General features: G+C 43.6%; 1 protein-coding gene across 3 annotated transcripts in view; it reads left to right on the top strand.

Moving 5' to 3' along the window:
- Positions 1–2573: 2573 nt before the first annotated feature.
- STAMBPL1 (STAM binding protein like 1) overlaps positions 2574–25121 on the top strand; it is a 69709-nt gene continuing 47161 nt past the window's right edge. The window contains exons 1-2 of one of the 3 annotated variants that reach the window (XM_089692784.1): positions 2580–3011; positions 8202–8251. The gene's annotated coding sequence lies outside the window, so the exon portion shown is untranslated. Of the gene's footprint in view, positions 3012–8201; positions 8252–25121 lie in introns of all 3 variants that reach the window. The other 2 variants (XR_016315367.1, XM_089692783.1) reach the window with 2 other exon arrangements.

Raw genomic sequence — 25121 nt, 5'->3', positions numbered from 1 at the left:
ACAGATCAAAGGAATAGATTTCATCTTTCATAAAAGCTAAAATATTAGTTGCAGAGAGCTGAAAATACTTTCTTCTGATTGGGCACTCTGTGGGCTACATCTGCATGTAAAAACCGTATTTGTGGACTATGTAGAATGCCAGAAAAATGCAGGAAATGGTTATGTGGTGCTGGATTGCGACAGCTGAACAGTGATTGGTACTGTTGCGATCGGACTGATGCACTGGTGTCGGAAATTTGATCCCTGACTTGGTGATTCAAACCGTTCCTGATCCAATCGACTTTGGGCATTTCAGGACCCAGAATGTCCCATGGGCTGTTACGGGAACACCCCCCAGAGTGAATTAGCCAAGGACTAAAGTCCAGCCCATGTTCATATTCCCATAAATTGAGGACCCTGGGGTATGGACGTTGTGATTTGTATGGAGCCCGTCCTTATTGACTGACGGATCACAGACTTTCTCTGACTTGCTCCATTCGCAGGATAAATCTTGGTAAAAGTTTTATTTCTGTTTTTATTCCCTTTTATTTTATAGTCAAAAGCCAATTGTGTGTCTTCTTGTATTTTTTTTAATTTTCTGTAACTTTTCATACTTTGTACATATTTTATGCACTGCCCACTTTCGGGATATTAAATCTTAAAATTAATAAGTGACTTCTGGGTATTTAAGCACGGGCTCATATCTTTGGAGAGATTAGATTGTATTGTATTTTAGTGTCTTTAAATGCTCGGTCAAGTTCATTGCCTATCTGTATGCAATTGCACTGTGTGTTGGCAGATTGCGTGCAGATTGTAAAGATAGCAGATCTGCCAGACGGAGATCTGTGTGTGTGTGTGGTGTCCCAACAGACAGTTCTGCGGATACACTGTTCGGTGGTGGCAAGCTACCGTTTGTGGTGTGTCTGGTGTGGGGGTGTGTGGACAGTGGAAGAGTGATTAACACCAGGGTTCTGGCTTGTAGGATAGCTGGAGGAATCCTAGAAGGGTGTGTGATTGTTAGGCTGCTCCTCAACCCTAGTTGGTACACCAGATTGTATGTAAGATTTGTATCTGCCAGTGTGTGGTCGGCTGGCTTGCAGTGGAGTCTCCCTCCAGTGGTGGCCAAGAGGTAGTGCGGGCTGTGAAAATGTATCAGGGCCGGTCTTATATACTTATATATATTCAGATTAAGTCCCCCTTATTCCCTCTTACCCCAAGTCACGGCCGTATGTGCACGCCTCGGTTAGCTAGTCGCTGTGGGCGTGGCGTGTGGGTGAACCGTGACAATGTGTTTCAGCAGCTTCTCCATTGAACTCTATTGTAACAAAAACACTGCTTTTTGCATTTAAAAAAGTCCCTGATCCTTTACAAAAATGCAGCAACTCAAAAAATCCTAGATGTGAACATGTCCCATAGGTAACCATGTTAAATGGACTGTAGTGTATTTCTGCAAAGAGCATAAAAAAATGCATTGGTGTGAGCCAGGGGTAACAGTGAATACCACAGTGAGCTTGCCCCTGCCTTTTAGATTGTAAGCTCTTATGAGCAAGAGCCTCCTAAGGCTTCATTCATACCAATGCATTTTTCAGTGCTTTTTGCATAAACGCACTACAGTCCATTTAACATGGTTTCCTTTGGGACATGTTCACATCTATGTTTTTTTGAGCTGCTGCGCTTTTGGAAAGGGTCAGGGACTTTTTTAAAAGCAAAAAGCAGTGTTTTTGCTACAATAGAGTTCAATGGGGAATCTGCTGAAATGCATGGTAGTGCGTTTTTGCCATGTTTTGCATTTTTATTCTGCCCAGTAAAAGAAAAAATTCCACTAAAAAAAAGGGCTGAACAAAACGCATCAAAAACGTATGTAGAAAAACATAGCTTAAGGCCAGGTTCACACCTATGCAGTTTGTGTTTGATCCTTTTCTGCACTGCGTTTTGCATTTTTGCACTTGCGTTTTCAATGCGTTATGCATTTCATTTTCCTTTTTCCATTTTTCTTGTTGCTAGGCAGATTTAAAACACAAAACACATAAAAACTGCATCAAAAACACTTAAAAAAAACACAGGAAAAACGCAATACATGCTTTTCTGCAGTGTTTCAATTGAAATCGATAGAACCAAAAATGCAACTTTTTGCATTCATAAAAGTCCCTGACCCTTTCCAAAAAAAGCACCGGGTGAAAATACGGAAATGTGAACCTGTCCCACAGGAAATCATGTTAAACGGACTGCTGTGCGTTTCTGCAAACTACAAAATGCTGCAGAAAACGAGTCAACAACCGAATGAAAATTCTTGTCTGTCGTCAGATCATTAGTGTGCCAGCTGCGACACACGATTTTCTTGGCACAATTGAAAGTGCCCGATCCAACATGTTGAATTTCTTTTTTTTTTTAAACAGAAGGATGGACAATCGTTTGCGCCATTTTAGTTTTTTGATGGACAGAACGTTCGGTTTGCGACTCGTCTGTGGCCGACCTTATCCCCTTTTATTGTACTTTAAGGGCACGGTCTCCCTTTCTGTTGTAACGTGCGGGCTCTGTATATCACCGTCACTGTACATATTATGTACCTGCCATTCAGGAGTCGTCCCAGGTGATCTCCTATATATTTGTCCCCGCCATGATTCTAGAAAGGGCACCTTTTGTCTTCCATCCGCACAAAGCCTATGATGAGGCCACATGTGAACATCAGACAGCAGCATGCAGCCTGGATTCCCCTGGGCTCTTTAATGATAAAGCCATATGAGGCCAGCAAAGAGGCAGCTGCAGACATTTTGCTTCCTGGAGAGGCGGGAGCTCTTCCTTGTGCTTTATGAGAAGTGCAGAGCACGCTGCTCCTTCCTCTGCCCCCAGCACCATCCTCATCCTCAGCTTCCCTGTCCTCTGCCCCCAGCACCATCCTCAGCTTCCCTGTCCTCTGCCTGCCCCCTCCTGCCCCTGGAGCCTGTGCACACAGGGGGCAGGACACGCTCCATACAAAACACAGCAGCTGCAGCTCTTTCCAGCAAAAGCCAGGAGCAGCCTCTGCATTGTCAGTGAGTAACTCCATCATTTTCTGTGCTGTATGGGGGAGAAGGGGATGGACATGGATTTAAGGGGGGCTGATGATCAGATAGAGGGGGATGGGGAGGAGGAGGCTGGGAATCTGACATCTGCTGTGATGGGAGATCTGTCATCACAAGGCAGCTTTTCTGCCCTTCACTAATACAAATGCACTGTATGCTGTCTTCTACAGTCAAGGGCATCCAATAGAAGCAGCTGCCTTGGTTTGTATCCATACACGACAACACTGGGACGGAGGATGCAAAGTGTGTTACCCGTAGCCACCAGATAACGATGTGCAGTAGAAGAAGGAACAGCATCGGGGTGGGCACAGGGAGACCCCCGGGGCACTTTTCCAGCTCGCTTTTCTATAGAAGGTCCACTGTGAACTTGTAAACATTTGCTGCAGAGGGGTGGTGGTAAAAATAGGGGGTTCAGCCGCAGGTTAAACTAACTTGTTGGCTGGAGGGGGTGGTTTACAACGGCAGCAAAAAAAAAAATGATACCTCCTGTCGTGTTCAGAGGGAGTACCATCATCAAAATGCAACTCCTTCAAGAGCATAGGGTTGCAGCACAACAAGATGAAATGTACACGTTTGCTGCGGGCTTTCAAGGGTTAAAACAGCTGTATTCTCTACCAGCCATCAACTGCCCTCTGAAAAGCGATCCACGGTGGATTACAAGTGTAAACAAGTCCTTATTGCCCAGTTCATTCTTGGGCTGAGCATCCTTGGCGTTTTTCAGGCATTTTTTTTTTGAGCATTTGTACTGGTGCTTTTGAGCATTTTTGCATGTATTTCAGGCTTTTTACTGCTTTTTTCCAATAGAAAGCTAGAGTTACTAGGCAAGAAACTGCTTGAAAAACGCTCATTATGCATATTTTCCATGTGCTCCTATTGAAGTCTATTGGGGCCAAAACGCATCAAAGTGCTTTAACCCCCCTGGTCACATCAGTTGCGACTTGGCATGCGACTTGCAGATCATATGCCAAGTTGCACCCTATTGTCCGCTATTAGAGCGGTCACATCGGTGCGGTTCTGACTTGGTCAGAGCCGCACCGATTTGTAAAGTCGTACATGCACTACTTTTGGTGCGATTTGCATAGACATCTGCATTAGATGTCTTGCAAATCGCACCTCAAATCGTCAAGTCACCCAACTTTGAAATAGTGTGATTTCGTTGTAAGTCGCACAATTTCAAAATCGGCTTTGATGTGACTGGGGTGTTATGCAGGCCATAGACGGTTCGAAAATTGGCAGATTTTTCGTCCAAAAGAATAATCGGACAATTTTCGTACTGTTAGTGGGGCAATGGCATCGACCGATTTTTGTGGTTCCTCCTCATTTCGTTTATCAGGCATGCTGGAAAATTCGTGAAAAATGGGCGATTTTTATTTTTTTTATTTTTTTTTTTAAATCATTGGTGGCAACATCGGATTACAGAACGAACGATTTTTCGTTTTTTGGACGAAAAATCGGCCGATGTTCGAACTGTCTATGGCCTGCATTAGTTAAGCTGTAAATCGCACTTTAGAGTGCTCAGGTGTGATTGGGGCCTTAGGACAATGAAAACAATGACGGGAGGTTTGGATTGGTCAGGATGGGGTGTTGCACTTTGCTCTCTGCCTTGTTTGGTAAACACAGGTGTAGGTTGTGTTTATTTACACTCAGGATCCACTTGTCTTCCTGTTGGGAAGAAATGTTATTACTTATGTTGTTTATGGTGGGCAAATTATAGATGAGTGCCAGGAAAAAAATGAACCCTTGCAGAGGATCCCTTTCCCCCACTGCAAGGATTACATTTGAACTCCAGGAATGCGGCAACATCTACCCTTGCTATGATCCCCACCCTTCCTCCAAAGCACTGCAAGGATTAAATGCTCCTTTAGTGCCCGGTGCGACTTGATAGTTTCAAATCCTATGACCCTATTGTCTGCAATTGAAGTAGTCATATCGGTGCGATTCCAACTTAGTCGGAGTTTCAACAATTTTTGAAAGTAGTGCATGTACTACTTTTTTACAAGTTAAGGTGCGACTTGCATGGATATGTGTCCTACGAGTGGCAGATGTCTTGAAAGTCGCACCTGAATTCAGACTGACTTTGAAATCATGTGACTTCACTGTAAGTCGTACGATTTCAAAGTCAAATTGGTGTGACCAAAGACCTAGTCTAGATCAAGGGTCTCCAAACAGTAAACCTTTGCTAGCCTTTATCTGGCCCTTGGGGCACTGTTCCTCCCAATGATATGAGGCACTACTCCTCCCCCTGACCCCGACGATGGTGCGCTATTCCTTCCACTGACCCCATTGATGGTGCGCTATTCCTCCCGCTGACCCCGGCGATGGTGCGCTATTCCTCCCGCTGACCCCGACGATGGTGCGCTACTCCTTCCGCTGACCCCGACAGTGGTGCGCTACTCCTTCCGCTGACCCCGACAGTGGTGCGCTACTCCTTCCGCTGACCCCGACAGTGGCGCGCTACTCCTTCCGCTGACCCCGACAGTGGCGCGCTACTCCTTCCGCTGACCCCGACAGTGGCGCGCTACTCCTTCCGCTGACCCCGACAGTGGCGCGCTACTCCTTCCGCTGACCCCGACAGTGGCGCGCTACTCCTTCCGCTGACCCCGACAGTGGCGCGCTACTCCTTCCGCTGACCCCGACAGTGGCGCGCTACTCCTTCCGCTGACCCCGACAGTGGCGCGCTACTCCTTCCGCTGACCCCGACAGTGGCGCGCTACTCCTTCCGCTGACCCCGACAGTGGCGCGCTACTCCTTCCGCTGACCCCGACAGTGGCGCGCTACTCCTTCCGCTGACCCCGACAGTGGCGCGCTACTCCTCCCGCCAACCCCGACGATGGCGCGCCACTCCTTCCGCCGACCCCCAGCAATGGCGCGCCACTCTTCCCGCCGACCCCCAGCAATGGCGCGCCACTCCTCCCGCCGACCCCCAGCAATGGCGCGCCACTCCTCCCGCTGACCCCTACAATGGTGTGCTATTCCTCCCACTAATACTAAAGCTTAGTACACACGATCAGAAAATCATACAAAAAAATACCACTTTTGAAGCGATCGTACGATCTGACACAGCTTTCGCCCAAAATTATTAGAAGGGACAAGCACGAAAATTTTTCTTCATCCGGAAATACAATACAAATACATGATATCACTTCTGAATTTTTATTCTATCCTACGAGAATTTTCGTAACTTTAGTAACCATTGTATTATCGATATGCGACTAGCATGCAAAGAAAAATGGATGATCATTTGTCCGATACTCTCATTGTGTGTACAGGGCTTAATAATGGGGCATTACTCCTCCTACTGACTGCCAACCCTGAAGCAATGTCTATTCTCACTGATGCTGGGGACATTTTCTACCCTCACTGGCCATAATCTGGCCTCCCTAAAGTTTGAAGGACAATAAACTGGCACTTTGAAAAGTTTGGAGCCCGCTGGTCTAGAGGTACAGGGATAAGGTGTAATGCTTACCTATTTCCTGGCTCTGGTAGGCTTCCTCAATCCATGTGAGCAGTCCCTGCAGAGTCCCCTCGAAGCATCTTTGGGCTGTGGTCACACTGGAGCCTCCTGATGTACAATGCAAGGTTAATAACCCTGTAGTGCATGATATGATGCTGAGGGACCTCTCACACCCAAGAGCTTGGGAACTGTGTTAGAACCAGGAATAAGGAAAGTAATACACCTCCTTCAATCACCCCTAGATTGAACAAGCTTTTAACCCTTGCAGTGCAGGGAGGCCTACTGCAAGGCTAGTGTTTGTCTTATTTCCAGAGTTCAGCTTTAACTACATGTTTTGACAAAGCAGGATGCAAAACGACCTTGTGCATTGCTAACACGCTGGTTTCAAATAGTGAAGATAAATGATGCACTCACAATGGCAGAATGGATTGATGCCTTCAAAAGTTCTGACGGTCCAGGCAGAGTCGGACACCAAGGTAGGCACTCCAGATCCAGGGATCACAAAACCATGGGAATGAGCCAAGGTTTCTGAATAAAAATCAGGACATGGAGGGGTGCAGAATAATGCATTAAAAACAACTTGAATTAAAAACCGTCACAGCTGTCTTGAAGCACGGCATATAACAATCGGGGAAGACTCACACTAATTCCTTCTTGTGGCCAATGTTCAGGGGCATCCTTGATACAAAGCAGCAAACCTGCTAGCTCCAAAGTCGACCTGCAGGTACTATCAGTGTAACCAGACAACGTGTTTCAGGAGTCTTGCCCCTTTCTCAAGTCAAAGGACTGCTGGTTTTGAATTATATTTGGTGATGTCAGACATATGCTGGCCATGCGTTGTATAAGTTGACGTGAGCCGTATGCTGGTCCCTCATCATGTGTGGTGACGTCAGCTGTATACTGATTCCTCATCGTGTGGGGTGACGTCAGCCGTATACTGGTCCCTCATCGTGTGGGGTGACATCAGCCGTATGCTGGTCCCTTATCGTGTGGGGTGACGTCAGCCGTATGCTGGTCCCTCATCGTGTGGGGTGACGTCAGCCGTATGCTGGTCCCTCATCGTGTGGGGTGACGTCAGCCGTATGCTGGTCCCTCATCGTGTGGGGTGACGTCAGCCGTATGCTGGTCCCTCATCGTGTGGGGTGACGTCAGCCGTATGCTGGTCCCGCATCGTGTGGGGTGACGTCAGCCGCATGCTGGTCCCGCATCGTGTGGGGTGACGTCAGCCGCATGCTGGTCCCGCATCGTGTGGGGTGACGTCAGCCGCATGCTGGTCCCGCATCGTGCGGGGTGACGTCAGCCGCATGCTGGTCCCGCATCGTGTGGGGTGACGTCAGCCGCATGCTGGTCCCGCATCGTGTGGGGTGACGTCAGCCGCATGCTGGTCCCGCATCGTGTGGGGTGACGTCAGCCGCATGCTGGTCCCGCATCGTGTGGGGTGACGTCAGCCGCATGCTGGTCCCTCATCGTTTGGGGTGACGTCAGCCGCATGCTGGTCCCTCATCGTTTGGGGTGACGTCAGCCGCATGCTGGTCCCTCATCGTGTGGGGTGACGTCAGCCGCATGCTGGTCCCTCATTGTGTGGGGTGACGCTAGGCGTATGCTGACCCCGCATAGTATAGGTGATGTGAGCTGCAAACAGTTGCATGAAGACAAAGAAGCCTGTGGGGGTGATGGTTAACTTCATCTTTTTCATCATCCCCTAGGCAAAATGAGCAGTTAACCCTTGCAGCAGAGAAGGGGACCCACTGCAAAGGTATTTTAACCACCCAACCCCTCCCTCCCCTCCCGAATTCTTCTTTAAGAATGTTATTATGTAAATGATGGCTACTTATAGTAACTGACTAATTTGAATTAAGTTATTATACCAATTAAATATCTCTGGTGACCTTGAAATGCTGGACAGTTTGCTTACATTCCTTGCTGTGTGTAGTATTTAAAGTGTATGTGTACCATTGGAGGAATTTCCCTTCGCTTTTTGTCTTAGAGACACAACAGGAAGTGAAATGACGCAGGAACATATACAGAATAAAAACTTGTCAGAGGGTCTAACTCTTCCCCAGTCTATCCAAAGTTAAAGAAAAAAAAATTGGCTAGAGATGCTTTAATGTTTTATCTGCTCTGGGCAGACCTACAAAAATACTTTGCTATGAGTGCCTTCGGTGATAACATGTATGTGAAGAGTGTATGTGATAATTGTGGCTCTGCCATGTTCAGATAAATGGGTGCTTCTTTTGCACATGCAACAGAACTATAGATTTTGCAAAACACATCTGCAGCACATTTCTCAAATGCATTGCAAACAGTCAACTAAGAACTGCTTATAGTATGTATTTCTTCAATGAGTAATCTGCTGGAGCACTTGTCTGAAAATGTCCATCTGAAATCTAATCCCTCTAGAGGGAAAATGACACGACACTGACACAGTGACCTGATGACGTTACCTGCTATTATAAACTGTATGACTGTGCAGTCTGTTTACATCAGCCATAATGCTTGTCATTCTGCAACAATTCCAGATATTAAAACTTACCTGAGGTTTATGGAAAGCTTTACAGGTTTATTAAATTTTCTGTTTAGTTATGACAGGTCTATGAACAGTTCCTATTTTCAGGGGGGTTGGGATGATGTTCTAGGCTTCATATACACTGGTGGTGTATAATTTTAACTTTTAAATTTACTCTAAAAATATTGACACTATGTGCATTGACTGGAGTTTTTTCCTTCAAACCTTCAGTTACAGAGCTAGAGGAAGTGTCATTGGATGATCAGTACGGTGGCATCGCCACACTCGCACTCTGTTGAGAACTACAAGTTCCTCTACTATGGTGGTTAATGGGTCTTTGGTCCCAGGGACATAGTCTCCGTGCTGACGTCACGCCACTGCACGATTCCGGGTCATCAGCGGCTCTCTAAGCTTTCTGTTGGCTCCTTGGTGAGCTCCATCTGTTCCATTGGGAGTTGGCTTTTGCTGCTGTTTAAGACGAGTGATTCCAGAGTGGAAGTGCATACACCTGGGGAGGATCGCTGGTGCCATGCAGGTCTCCTGCAGACTGTCAGTGGAATCAGTCTGCTTGTACAAGCAAACAGTTTTACACTGACAGGAAGGATCAATGAACTACCACAGCGCTCAACGGCCCCTTGTAGTTCATTGCATACTACAAGCTGACAGTCGCAAAGGCTGTCGGGAATTGTAGTCTTCCCATTCACAGAATACTGTGTTTGGATGATGTGGCCGGGCAGGTGGAGCCCCACATGACTGACGATTTTTTTTTATTTATTTTTTTTAATTGTGACAGCTGGGGGGGGGGGATTCTTCACCCCCCACCCCCTAGCTGTCGCATCAGGGGAGTGCGGTGGCTGGTACAGTTGTGATTTGTTACATGTTACACCCCAAATATGGGTGTAACATGTTATAAAAGGGTAACTTACCCTTTAAAGTGGTAGTGCTTAGTGCTTTCATTACACTACAAGGAACTGCTGGATTGATTGATTTATTTCAGATACTTCTATAGCGCCGTCAATTTACACAGCGCTTTACATATATATTGTACATTCACATCAGTCCCTAACCCTCAAGGGGCATACAGTCTAAGGTCCCTAACTCACATTCATACATACAAATGCTAGGGCCAATTTAGACAGGAGCCAATTACTCTACCAGCATGTCTTTGGAGTGTGGGAGGAAACCGGAGTACCCGGAAGAAACCCACGCAGCCACAGGGAGAACATGCAAACTCCAGGCAGATGGTGCTGTGGTTGGGATTCGAACCAGCGACCCTAGTACTGCCAGGCGGAAGTGCTAACCATTTGTGGAAGATCTTTATCTGAGTGTATATATGGACTTTGATTTAAAAGAGACTTCACGTTTGACACATTGGCACTGTTTATTTTTTTATCTGCATTGTATTCACTGGTGCTGCATCATTTCACAATACTCTACGTTTTTAGGTTTGGGTATATCAAACTTTGTTTGCCAGTGGCCACACGTGTTATCACAGCACAGATTTATTACAAAACATTTAGGATGTGGCTGTGCAGGCCAAGCAGTTACACTTGACATATTTTTTTTTAGTAAATGTGATCTGGGTAGCCATAGAGCCACGTGATCATTTTACCTGCATTGTACAGGTGCCGGTACTCCCATCACCGCTGCCCGCTCTAGTTTCTGGGCTCGCCCATTCCTCCAGGGAGCCCATGACTGCGGTAAATGCTTTCTAAGATGGAAAACTGAAGGAGTTGGGAAACATCCCTTCCCTCTGCAACTGATGAACCTGAAACTGAGTAGTTTACACAGCAGTTCACACAGTTGGTATACTCTGGTTACTGAGTGGATCGGCCACCTGACATCTATTTCTCCAGCGCTGTTTATAAAAGGCACTGGATGAATTATTGGCAGCTGATCTGTTGATTTAAAGACATACCTCCAGTAGAAAAAAAGAGGTTAATGCAAAAATGCATTGTGTAGTAAAAATAATACTTTAATGTAAATGCCATACCTGTAGGCCTTTTCTGTCACCTAGTGAAGCCTGGCTGAAATACTCCCAATGTTTACATTCCTGGGCTACAACAAAATGGCCACCGAGGCTCTTTCTGTGAGGACAGCTAAAGTCTGAGGCTCAGTGGCTGTTTGTTGTAGCCCATGTCCTGGAAATAAGTTGGGACTCAGGAAACATTGGGAGTATTTCAGCCAAGCTTCATGGGTGACAGAAAAGGCAGGTAAGGTATTTGCAATAAACAATATTTTTATGAATGGCGCAATACATTTTCATCTACTGGGGCCTCTTGTCTATATGGACCAGTTGATGGTAAAGGTAAACTTAGCCTTTGGAGTGGCTATAAAGGATAATATTTGTCTTTATCTAAAATAAAAAAAATATGTTATACTTACCTGCTCTGTGCAATGGTATTGCATAGAGCGGCCCCAAACCTCCTCTTCTGGGGTCCCCGCGATGTTCTTGGCTCTTCTTCTGTGTCTGCCCCCATAGCAAGCTGCTTGCTCCCAAGCTGGGCTATGTGTGCCTATAGACACTTACAGTGCAGCTCAGCCCCGCCCCTTACTCTGTGCTCTCAGGATTTGATTGACAGCAGCAGGAGCCAATGGCTCCCGCTGTTACCTCTCTGTCCTGCGAATGCAGGGAGAGAGGAGAGATCTGTTACAGATGGGCACACTGCTGGATTGAGTGAGGAGGGAATGCATTTAGGTAAAAAAAAAAATGTAATGACTTAAACTACCTTAACTTCGTTAACTGCATCCTGCCCGCCATACAAGGAAATAATGGACGGGCAGCGGTTCTCTCGTTCTGGGAGGACGTCATATGATGTCCTCCCACTCTAACTGCACATGCACACCCTGGGGGCGCGCTGCGGTCGTTGGTGCACTGTGTCCCTGGGAAACAGCAGATCACCGATCAGAGTAAAGAGCCGATAAAGTCGGCTCTGTCATGTGATCAGCTGTGTCCAAGCATGTGAACAAGGAAATGCCGGTTATCGGCAGTCCTCTCCTCATGCTGACAGCACGTGAGGAGAGGAAAGCCAGTAAGTGGCATTCCTCATTGGGGACATCTACGCTGATCATCAGGGCACTGATCAGTGCCCTGATGATCAGTGTAGCCCCATCAATGCCACCTGTCAGTGTCCATCAATGCCACATACCATTGCACATCAATGCCACATATCCGTGCCTATCAGAGCTGCCTTTCAGTGCCAACTATCAGTTCCAGTCAGTGCCACCTATCAGTGCCCATCAATGCCACCTATCAGTGCCACCCATCAGTGCCGCCTATCAGTACCATATATGAGTGCTGCTTTTCAGTGATGCCTGACAATGCCCACAAGTGATGGCTACCTCCTCATCAGTGCCTCCTCATCAGTGCCCATCACTGCAGCCTCATTAGCACACATCAGTGAAGGAGAAAAATTACTTATTTACAAAATTTTATTACAAAAACTAAAACTTTGTTTTCAAAATGTTTTGTCTTTTTTTTTATTTTGTTTAGCAAAAATTAAAAAAAAAACAGTGGTGATTAAATACCAGCAAAGAAAGCTCTGTCTAAAAAAAAAAAAATGATAAAAAGTTTGTTTGGGTACAGTGTTGCTTGACTGCGCAATTGTCATTCAAAGTGCAACAGCGCTGAAAGCTGAAAATTGGCCTGGGCAGGAAGGGGGTAAAAGTGCCCTGTAGGCAAGTGGTGAAGACTGTGTTTTTTTTTTTTTGTTTGTTTTTGCTTTTTTTTTGTTTTTTGTTTTTTTTATCATTGTTGGCAAGCCTACCCATCTATATTTATAGGTTTATAACTTTGTTATGCAGACTTGGTGGCTTCTTTGATCATGCCACTCAGGCCCCATACTTCCAATCCTGTCTAGCAGGAGAAGTCATGTGACTTAAAATTTGTTACATTCCGCCTCATATTTACTTTTTTGCTCTAGGGAATGACTATTGACGTCCGCTTTCATCTGTCACAGGTACGTATTGTAGCGAATCTTTGTTGACACGTCCTTTTGCCACATACTATCTATTTCCACTCTTACAGAACAATCCCTCATGTATGTTCAACTGACAGTTCTTCATTCTGCCAGGAGAAAAACTGGAGCATATTGTAGTTCCATTCTCCTATCTGTTTACATGTGATCCACCCACAGGATCAGCACCTGGAGCATGGCCGTGTTATAAATAGGACAAAAGCTTTCCAGCCATAGAAAGAAAGGACTAGAAATTGTAGCAGCCAGCATAATGTGTGTGTGTCTGTGTTCTCTTTTTTTTTTTTTTTTTTTTTTTTTTTTTTTAAACGATTTATTTTTTTTAGGGCAATCTGACAGGTTTCCTTAAAGGCAAGTGTACAATCCAGACGCACACGTTCCTATGTTAAAAATGGCTGTGTGTATAAGAGGGTGCTGCAGCAACCATCGTCTGGAACCGAACAGAATCCGCAAGGGAGGATGTCACCAGCACACCGAGGATCACCAATACAGGTCCAAAAGTTATAATGAACAATCACATAATTACAGCAAGGCAACACTTCGGAGTCTCACAGAACCCCTTCATTAGGCATCGTCACATGCCTGATGAAGGGTCCTGCGAGATTCTGAAATGTTGCATTGCTGTAACTATGTGAAAGTTCATGAAATCTTTTGGGACCATATTGGTGAACCTCGGTTTACTGCCGACATTCTCCTTTGAGGTTTCCTTAAAGGCTCCCTCCCCACCCACTGATACTTTCCTTTTATAGGCCTTCCCTAGAGTTCCGTTTGTTGGACCCTTGAGACGTACCTAGTAATTTTGGGTATAGGGAAAACTTTCTCTGCTGAGGTTTATCCCATATCCTATGGACACAGCTGATCACATGAGGTAAAAGGCCAATCACAGCGGCCTTTTACCACGTGATCAGCTGTGTCCAATGACACAGCAGATCACTGAGTAAATACAGTTGCCAGTTATCGGCAGCACTTTCCGCATGCTGTCACAGTGTGAGGAAAGTACTGCCGATAACCAGCAGTTGTCATAGAGCAGATTGGCACTGATGATCAATGCCACCTGTCATTGACGAGCACTGCCACCCACCAGTGCCCGTCAGTGTCACCCGTCAGTGCCTCCCTCTTAGTGCCCATCATTGCTGCATATCAGTGTAGCATCATCAGTGCCTTCTCATCAATGCCCATTAGTGCCTCCTCATCAGTGCAGCCTATCAGTGCTGCCTATCCATGTCATCTCATCAATGCTGCCCATCAGTGCAGCCTCATCAATGCACATCAGTGAAGGAGAAAAATTACCTGTTTGCAAAATTTTATAATAGAAACAAAGAAAATGGTTTTTTTTGGGGGGTTTTTTTGTCACATTTTTTGCTCTTTTTTTTGTTTATACTGCAAAAAAACCCATTGGCGATTAAATACCACAAAAAATGATAAAAATTTAATGTGGGTACAGTGTTGCATGATCTCGCAATTGTCATTCAAAATGCAACAGCGCTGAAAATTGGCCTGTGCACGAAGGGGGTAAAAGTGCCCGGTAGGCAAGTGGTTAAATAAGCTCCATTGCAATTTTTCTTCTGTGACTTTATACTTGATGAAGGTCTTGTATGAAGAATTTATAACGATTTTGGAATACATCGGTATAACAGGTGCTTTCTTTCATGCTGACAGTCACAGGAAACTAGAACTCTTAAGAAAACTATCATTTTTCTCTTCCTCTTTCCCATCCTATATTTATGACTGTGTGGTGACACAGTGTATGGCCCCATCATATGAGTGTAGTTACAATTCATTCTTTACGGGGGAGGATGACTGTAATTTTTTTATGTGAGTTTCTGGCATCTAAAGCTTTGTATTCTTTCATCCTTCTCTGTTTTCAGATGATGTCTTCTCTTCTACTGTACTCTAACAGCGAGTATAAGATGTATACTGTAAGGTCATAGTCCGTGAAAAGTGCATGTCAGTATGATTGGCAAATCTAGAAATACGGTTTAGGTCAATAAGGCCACCATCACATTAACCTTCCGCTTGACTTTTACAGGAAAAGTCAATATTTGCATACAACTTTAGTTGCCTCTATCTCTCTGGATCTACTGATTGTTTTAGCTGAAGTTATTTTGTGCTTATGCACTTTTTTTATCTTCTGTTCATTTTGAATTGGTCGGGTTTGAGGTAAGTTAAATACCTGAATTTCTTTCTATTTTCGTTTTCAGAACAATTTTTAGATTTTCTCGTTTTTAGTGTGGCAAATCAACATTCATTTTCAACCTCAATTATGAAAAAGAGATTGGAAAATCTTTCTCAAGTCTAACTGAATGTATTTTCCTTGTGATAAATCGTACATATTGAAGCCTCTTTTAATAGTTCTTAGATTCCATATCAGCAGCAGATCTGGACACAATTTTAACATTTTTGGTTAGTGTTTTTCAGAAAAAAATGAAAAGGTGAGCTAATACTATACACCCTCCCCACCCCCGGTTTCTGCTGTACTTACCTCCATGGGTGATGAGCTGTCAGTGCCCACACGGCCGGCGTAGTGGTCCAGGGTTTTGAAATCCCCAATCTTCTCCCCCTTCTTTTCTGAAGGGCTTCCAGCAGGGATTAGAGCACTTCTCTGTGCTGGCACTGACCGATCAATCGCTCTGATCCATCCCAGAAGCTAATTCTCCAGTTTGTCTGCATCCAGAGGCGGTGTTTAGCCATATCTGAAAGCAGCAACCTATTTGCCATCTTTCCACCCTTCTGAATGAGGTCTTAGTCTCCATTGAAAGCCCATATGATAGGATGACAACACAGATGCAAACCTGTGAGACGGGTACAGAGTGTTGTCACCCTATAACTGGAAGTCTGAACAAACAAAAAAGGTATGTAGGATTTTCAAGGTGCTTACAAATCCAACCTTCGGAAGAAATACACATCAACTGTCAACTAAAATTTCATAATTTTATTACAAAAACATATTAAAAGGGAATTGAATCCCAATGATAAAAATCTTTACGACAGAGTTATAGTGTCGGTAATTGGCACCCTATGCACCCTCCTCATAATTAATTAATTAATTTCAGTTACTTATATAGCGCCATCAATATACGCAGAGCTTTTACATACATATATATATATATATATATATATTGTACATTCACATCAGTCCCTAACCCTCAAGGGGCGTACAATCTAAGGTCCCTAACTTACATTCATACATACACAAACTAGGGCCAATTTAGACAGAATCCAATTCACCTACCAGCATGTCTTTGGGAGGAAACTGGAGTACCTGGAGGAACCCCACGCAAGCGCAGGGAGAACATGCAAACTCCAGGCAGGTGGTGCCGTGGTTGGGATTCAAACCAACGATCCTTGTACTGCCAGGCGGAAGAGCTAACCATTTACCCACTGTGCTGCCTAATAGATCAAAATACATATAATTACACACAGAATACAAACACCATAACCATCATAAGGTTTACATAGTTGAAATGGAAAGAAGGTGCTGAATCCAACGCGTTTCATCATCTAGGCTTCTCAGGGGCTCAAGGGGTACAGCTGATGAAGAGATAGAAACTGTAAATTGCAACAGTCCATAGAAAACAATTGTGCATTTATTCATAATGAAAAATGAACAGATATGATCATATTATGAAAAGATATACGTTGATATTGCATAAATTAAGCACATAACATAAGAACATTCCAAGGAGAAAGGGGGGGAAAAAAAGAAGTAATGCACAGGTGGAAACACAATTGAGAAGAGGAGAAGATGGACCAATTGGTGGGGGGGCATCTGATAATCCCAGCATTGCACATGGAGGCAATATCCCTATAAGAGGAAGTACCTGAACACAGAGCCTGGCAGGATCACCAGGTACTTATTTTAGTGAAAGCTGCAGATTTATAAATGTTATCTGCGATGTATGAAGTTTGATGGCTGTTTACACCGAAATGTGGTGCAGGAAAGGGACATTCTGTGTGTGTTTCCCACACCACAGATAAACATGCTGTCCTTGCTAGACACATGCTGGTGCCAATTGTTAGGCACCCCAAATGCATCTCATGTTTGCGGCCACCAAATTGCATGATACTGCAGTACCTGCACTACCTTTTCCTGATTCCGGTGTGTTTCGCAGCTCATTGAAATGAATAGGCTGTTAAAACTGGACCACATGGGAACTCCCGCCTTCGGTTGTAAACTGGACCTTGGTGCTTGGGTTTGCTTGTACTTAGAATAAAATGACTTGAAAAGTAAATATTTTACTAAAATCTTTACCATATATGTTTGCCATATATAGCATTCTTCTGTGTGAGATAAAAATGAATGAACTCGACATATAAATTGTTTATTTTTATTTCTTCATTTTGTCTGTAATGGGCACTCATTGACCATACAATGGTACGTTGTGATTTATAAAAACTTGGTTTTGTTTGCTGAGTGCAGTGTAAACGCGGGTCTGCTTTCCACGCTGCAGATAGCTTTCACCTCCTGTTTCAAGGTCAGTGGGATATGAGGTTATATTGTGTTTGGCAAACATATCACTGGCATCAAACATTCCACAGTGCTATATTTAAAGCTACTATAAACCTTTCTACCTGCACCTTGGTTTTTTCACCTGCAAAAGATGTGAATTGAACATGTGATTTTATGGTGTCATTTGTTGCACGGTACACACAGCCTATAGTAGAGGAGATCTTTACAGACCTATATCAGGAGTTTGTGTTCAATCATCAGGAATGCCTCATGGCACTGCACAGATGAATCAATGACCTTTGTCTGTAGTCTGAGAACTGACACTTCCTATGAAGAAACTATTAATATTATTATACAGTATTTATATAGCGCCAACAGTTTGCTCCGCCCTTTACAATATAATGGGAGACAATACAGTAACAATACAGTTCAATACAAGAGGGATAGGAGACAACATTTCCTGCAGTCCCTTTGTCTCTGTCAGGGGCGGACTGACAACTCATGGGGCCTCCAGGCAATAGGGGATCATGGGGCCCCTGTGTCCTTGCCCAAACTCAAAAAAGCCTATGAAAAAGGTACCAGGGGCATCTCATGGGGCCCCCTACTGACCTTGGGCAGTGCCCGAGTTTCCAAATGGTCAGTCTGCCCCTGGTCTCTGTCTAGTGCTCTGCAGGCAAGAGCTAATTAATTAGATCTGACACCAATATGATCATTTAACAGAGATCACCATGCAGTCTTTCATCACATTAGCACTCCCATATTTGTGATGGTGAGGCATAGCTTGTGACCTGGAAAAAAGTAGTAGCCTGTTCCTTTAGGGAATAGGCACAAGCTATGTGGATTATTACATGGACATATGGGAACCGATCAGCCACGATACTACAAACCGCAGCCACAATACTACAAACCGCAGCCACAACATGTGAGGTCATCATTACAGTAATGCAAATAAGCACCTTGGGGAATATAACTACACTAATACCTAGTTGAAACAACATAAACATTTGAAAGTGTACACCTTTTCAAGCCCAATATTATCCATTGCAGTGGGGCTGCGCCCATATACAGTATCACTTGTGTTTACTGATACTTAGACACATATGCACTTAGACACATCACTTAGACACACGTGCAAATTCATTCTAGAGGCCAGAATAAATTGGTATAAATGATAAGATGAACTTTATAAGCATTTGCTTCTACATGCCATATGCCCATAGACTCGCATAATTACTCCAAAGCGATCACTTTCTTTATGCTGCATTTTCCTGCTAGCTTCTAGTGGAGAGGTTCGGCCTAGAGGGGAATATTATAATACACCTGTGTGCATCCAGCTTTAACGATTTTGCGACCGGCCCATTGTATCTTTACTGAGACAGTATCACATATATGCATTTCTGGGTAGGGTGCGCGCACACGCGCCTGTCCAGCTGTGCTATTATTCCTCACAGCACATGCCAGTCACCAGCTGCTGGCCGGTGATTGGCTGCCGGCACGCGGTAGTCGGCTCTGAGACTCATTGAACACAGATCTCAGTGTAAACAGCACAAAACTGTGTTCAGTGACAGGCAAATCTAATTGATTTTTCATTCCCAGGGATTGAAAACCACTAGATCCACAGTAAAAGCAGCACACAGTACATACAAAAACACATGTTAGGCACATATTTAACCCCTTGATCACCCTAGATGTTAACCCCTTCCTGCCCAGTGTCGTTAGTACAGTGACAGTGCATATTATTAGCTGGTGATGTCATAGTCCCGTAATAAGTAGCTGATTGCCACCATTACTAGTATGAAATAAATAAATTAAATTAAATACAAATTCCAGTATATATTCTATAGTTTGTAGACCCAAACTTTGCTTTTTCTTATTTTATGAGATATCTTTTATAGCAGAAAGTTAAAAAAAATAAAAATTATATATTATACAGTGAAGGTAATAAGTACCGTATTTGATCCCCTGCTGATTTTGAATGTTTGCCCATTTACAAAGAAATGATCAGTCTAAAAATTGAATGGTAGGTGTATTGTCACACTGAGAGACAGAATAGCAACAAAAAATTCAAAAGAAATGCATGTCTAACAAATTATGCACTGATCTGCATGTTCATGAGGGAAATAAATATTTGATCCCCTATCATTCAGCAGGATTTCTGGCTACCAGGTGTCTTTCATACAGGTAACAAGCTGACATTAGAAGCAGTCTCTTAAAGGGAGTGCTGCTAATCTCATGTTGTTACCTGTATAAAAGGCACCTGTCCACAGGAGCAATCAAACAATCAGATTCCAAACTCTCCACCATGGCAAAGGCCAAAGAGCTGTCCAAGGATGTCAGGGATATGTTTGTAGACCTACACAAGGCTGGACTGGGCTACCAAACTATCGCCAAGCAGCTTGGTGAAAAGGTGACAACGGTTGGTGCAATCATTCGCCAATGGAAGAAACACAAAACAACTGTCAGTCTCCCTAGGTCAGGTGCACCATGCAAGATCTCACCTCTTGGAGTGCAGGACCCTTTTTTGGACCACACTGGAATCGGATAGCATGGGTATTCACACATTCTAGCGAGAGCAGTAATTCTACCACCACACCTCCTGTGTAACTCAAAAATGCTAATCTGTAAGTCTAGGTTCACACCTAAGCAGGTTGCGTTTGATGCGTTTCTGCATTGCGTTTTGTGTTGTGTTTTTGATGCATTGTGTTTTCCTCTTTTTTTTTAAATTTACTTGTTGCTAGGTAGATTTTAAATGCAAAACGCAGCAAAAAGGTAATACATGCTTTTCTGCAGCATTCCCATTGAAGTCTATAGAACCAAAAAACGCAACGTTTTGCATTCAAAAAAGTTCCTGACCCTTTCTGAAAAACGCATCGGGTGAAAATGCGGATATGTGAACCTGTCCCATAGGAAATCATGTTAAAGTGTCTGTACTGTGTTTCTACAAAATGCTGCAGAAAATGCTTAGGTGTGAACCTAGGGTAAAGGATTATGAAGCATCTCCTAAGGAGATTTTTAGGCAAGGCTAGGTTCACATATGTACCGGTGGTGCCACTGTGGATCCGCACAAAAAACCTGTGCAGCCGCACCACATGCACAGAGGAATGCGGACCCACGAGTGGGTGCCATTAATTCTGACACGCCGCCCACACTGGAAATCGCAACCGTACTGGGAACCGAGGTTCCCGTGCGAGCTTCGTTTTCAGAAGAAGTGCAGGGACTTCTTCCCTGCGTGTCCTGGGGCACGGGAGTCCATTCAAATGAATGGGCTATTGTGCCCACACAAAACGTGGACCGCAGGAACGCGGATATGTGAACCAGGGGTAATGGTGAAGTTCTACGGGCATACGAAATTTTAAAGCGCGCATGTTAGCTATCTACTCAGCGTAACCTCCTCTATACATTTTTACCAAACAATTGGGTGTTATATTGTGTTTGTGTGCATTAAAATTCATTAATTGTATTTTAATATACATTTTATGTATATTTGTATTTGTATTAATTTTCTAAAAAAAAATGCATTTGAAAAACCGCTGCACAAATACTGTGCAAAAAAAAAATATGCAAAACCCACCATTTAAATCTCTAATGTTAAAATATATAATGTTTGGGGGTTCCTAGTAATTTTCTAGTAAAAAAAAAAAAAATCATGATTTTTGCATGTAGGAGATAAATGTTAGAACTGACCCCGTAGGGAAGTAGTTAAAATAACACTTGTCTTTCCTTTTTTAGATCTATGCTGTTCAAGAAATACATTTAAATATTTACATATTAGCTTTTGAATCTAGAGAGAGACCCGTCGTGATTGCATCCAATATGTATAATGACCGCTCGCTGCTTAGTATTGTCACATTGTCTTTGATGTTAGAACTGTGTAACAGATTGAATATCCGAGCAGGCTGCTTGGCAAGAACAGCAATTCAGTTTGATTTTGGCAGCTGTGCGAAGGTGAAAGAGAAATCAAAATAAATGATCCCTTTCATGGTTGTCTAGATTAGCTATCTGTAAAGCTGTGCTAAAATGTTATGTGCATACTGAAATAGAAAGCATGAATTCATGTTTGTAGGCTATCCGTATATATACACTTGTTAGAATGAAAAGCATTAATGTCAGTGCCTATAGCAGTTCTTTCTATGCCTTCTGACCTTTATGAAGCACAGTTATTAAGGGGAAGGCATTGAGGTTTCACTTTTCTTGGATATTTGAACATTTGATCAAATTGATGTATGTATGTTAATGTATTTGGTACCTTTTTACAACTGGCAAATATATACCCCTTGAAGACGTCAAGTGACGAAACGCGTTGGGCCTGGCTTAGTGGATGTGATGTTGGAACGTTCCTCCCAGCTGTCAGCTGTTTGATCGCAGTGCAAGAGGTTCGTCCCTTGGTTTTTCCCTTGTGGATGTGGCATTTTAGAGGCTGTCATTGTTGGTGTCGGCTAGACACCTTCTTTGTGAGTGCAATACTTTATTAATAAAATTTTACTGGTTTTAAACATACTGCACCATCATATCTCTTCTTATTCCTCGAGCTTTGCCCATGTTATTGGAAGATCATTTGCTGCTTAGCTGTTCCATATGTGCTGATTGGATTACTATTGGTTGCTGTTCCTCTATTGGGATATCCTGCAGATCATTGCTCCCAGAGCAAAATGCTATCATGCTGGTTTATAATATAATCAGCATATAGCTCTGGTGAGTGTATTCATTTCATATGGTGTCGGATTTGCACATGGGTGTTTGTTTTCAAGATTGACATTAAGTTGATATTGGACTATCACTGTTATGGTGGCTGGACTTATGTTTATATTCATGAATTCATTTATTTTTATTATTTATCCTTGCATGTTTTGTGAATAATTAGCGCACTTTTTATTTGTACACTATTTTACCTTTTTTGGTTAGAGGTGCTGCTTATTTGATTTATTTAGCATTTTCTGTGGCGCTTCTTATATCTGCTACAAATATATACCCCTGTACAAATCATTAGTAAGACCTCATCTGGAATATGCAGTTCAGTTTGGGGCACCAATTCACGAAAAGAACATTGGGGAACTGGAGAAAGTACAGAGAAGGGCAACCAAACTGATAAGAGGCATGGAGGAGCTCAGCTATGAGGAAAGATTAGAGGAACTGAATTTATTCTCTCTTGAGAAGAGGAGATTAAGGGGGGATATGATCAACATGTATAAATACATCAGTGGTTCATATAGTGAACTCGGTGTAGAGTTATTCACCCTGAGGTCATCACAAAGGAGAAGGGGGCACTCTTTACATCTGGAGGAAAACACAGAAAGGTTTCTTCACAGTGAGAGCTGTGAAAATGTGGAATAGACTCCCTCAAGAGTTGGTTCTGGCCAGCTCAGTGGATTGCTTTATAAAAGTCCTGGATTCTTTCCTAGATACACAGAATATAACTGGATACTAACATTTTATAGGTAAAGTTTATCCAGGGAATATCCGATTGCCTCTCGGGGGATCAGTAAGGAATTTTTTTCCCTGCAGGAGCAAATTGGATCATGCTTTGCTGGGTTTTTTGCCTTCGTCTGGATCAACTGTGGATATAGGATTATAACTTTTTTTTTTTTTTTTCTTGAACTGGATGGACTTCTGTCTTTTTTCAGCCAGACTAATTTATATATACTCAGGTGAAGCCATAATTGTTCAATAAATAAGTCAGGCATTGCTTCATGCTTTGCTGTACTACACAATGGTTGTGCTTTACTGCAGCTTACTATACAAGTCCATAAGTCAGCCAACGCAGGTATGCTTTTAAAAAGAGAATTTTGTTTTACTGACACTTTAAAGGATAAGTTCAGCTTCTGAAAAAAATAAATGCACATTTTTGCAGGTAAAAAAAGGTGCATTTTATTATTTATTTTATAAGGAAAGCCTCAGGCTCCTGCAGACTCTGCATAGTTGTCTGTCCATACCATAGACCATTAATGGGCTACAAAAGCGCTCACCAACGCCCCTGAGTTATTTGAGAACTACAAGCCATCGACCACAATGGAAGACAGTACTTGTAGGCATTCTTTCATAGGAAACTGTGAATGAACAACGTAGTTGTGTGGGTGGACCCCTGCACGACCACGCTAATTTCAAATTGTGACAGCGGCGCGGGGAGAAGATCCCTGTCACAGGGAGGGGGGAGGCTTCAGCTGCTGGAACATGCTACATTTTCCAGCCTGAAAATGAGTGTAACATGTAACGTGTTCCAAAAGGGTAACCTATCCTTTAAGACTGAAGCTGGAGAGAAGGCACCTTCCAGTGCACTAGTGTCACATTTTAACTTTTTTGATTATCTGACTGCTGCTCCTATAAGCTAATGCTGTCACTTAAAGATGAATTTCTGATGTGGCAATTAAAAAAAAATAAAAAAATATATAAATATATATATTAGTGTGTGTGTATATATAACACTATATTGGCAAAAGTATTGGGACAGCCCTCCAAATCATTGGATTCAGGTGTTCCAATCACCTCCATGGCCACAGGTGTATAAAATCAAACACCTAGGCATGCAGACTGCTTCTACAAACATTTGTGAAAGAATAGGTCGCTCTCAGGAGCTCAGTGAATTCAAGTGTGGTACCGTGATAGGTTACCATCTGTGCAATAAGTCCATCCATGAAATTTCCTTGCTACTAAATATTCCACGGTCAACTGTTAGTGGTATTATAACAAAGTGGAAGCAACTGGAAACAACAGCCACTCAGCCACGATGTGGTAGGCCTCATAAAATAACAGAGCGGGGTCAGCGTATGCTGAAGCGCACAGTGCACAGAAGTCACCAACTGACTGCAGAGTCAATAGCTAAAGACCTGCAAACTTCATGTGCCCTTCAGATTAGCACAACAGTGCGTAGAGAGCTTCATGGAATGGGTTTCCATGACCGAGCAGCTGCATCCAAGCCTTACATCACCGAGAGCAATGCAAAGCGTAGGATGCAGTGGTGTAAAGCATGCTGCCACTGGACTCTAGAGCAGTGGAGTGACGAATCACAAATCAAAGTGTAAAGTTTGGTGAAGGGGGTATTATGGTGTGGGCTTGCTTTTCAGGGGTTGGGCTTGGCCCCTTTAGTTCCAGTGAAGGGAACTCTTAAGGTGTCAGCATACCAAGACATTTTCATGCTCCCAACTTTGTGGGGACAGTTTTAGGGTTGGCCCCTTCCTGTTCCAACATGACTACGCACCAGTGCACAAAGCAAGGTCCATAAAGACATGAATGAATGGGTTTGGGGTGGAGGAACTTGACTGCATCTCAACCCAAAAGAACACCTTTGGGATGAATTAGAGCAGAGACGGCGAGCCAGACTTTTTGGTCCAACATCGGTGCTTGACCTCACAAATGCTCTTCTGGGAAAATGGTCAAACAATCCCATAGATACTCTCCTAAATGTTGTGGACAGGCTTCCCAGAACTTTGTGGGAACAGTTTGGAAATGGCCCTTTCCTGTTCCAAAATGACTGCACACCAGTGCACAAAGCAAGGTCCATAAAGACATAGATGAGCAAGTTTGTGGTGATGGAACGTGACCGGCCTAGGCCAACTCAATATTGAACCCTAAGGACAAAGACTGGGATGCCATTAAAGTTAATTTGCATATAAATGTAGGCATCCCAATACTTTTGGCAACATAGTGTATTATTTAAATATACAGCACATGTACATTCACTGAGCACTTTATTGGGAACATT

Source organism: Staurois parvus, unplaced genomic scaffold (genome assembly GCF_062004578.1).
Source record: "Staurois parvus isolate SC_StPar_1 unplaced genomic scaffold, SC_StPar_1.0 ptg000604l, whole genome shotgun sequence".
In the NCBI taxonomy this organism is placed as follows: domain Eukaryota; kingdom Metazoa; phylum Chordata; class Amphibia; order Anura; family Ranidae; genus Staurois; species Staurois parvus.
Note: the sequence above shows the minus strand (reverse complement) of the source record. Positions and strands in the feature narration are given on the sequence as shown.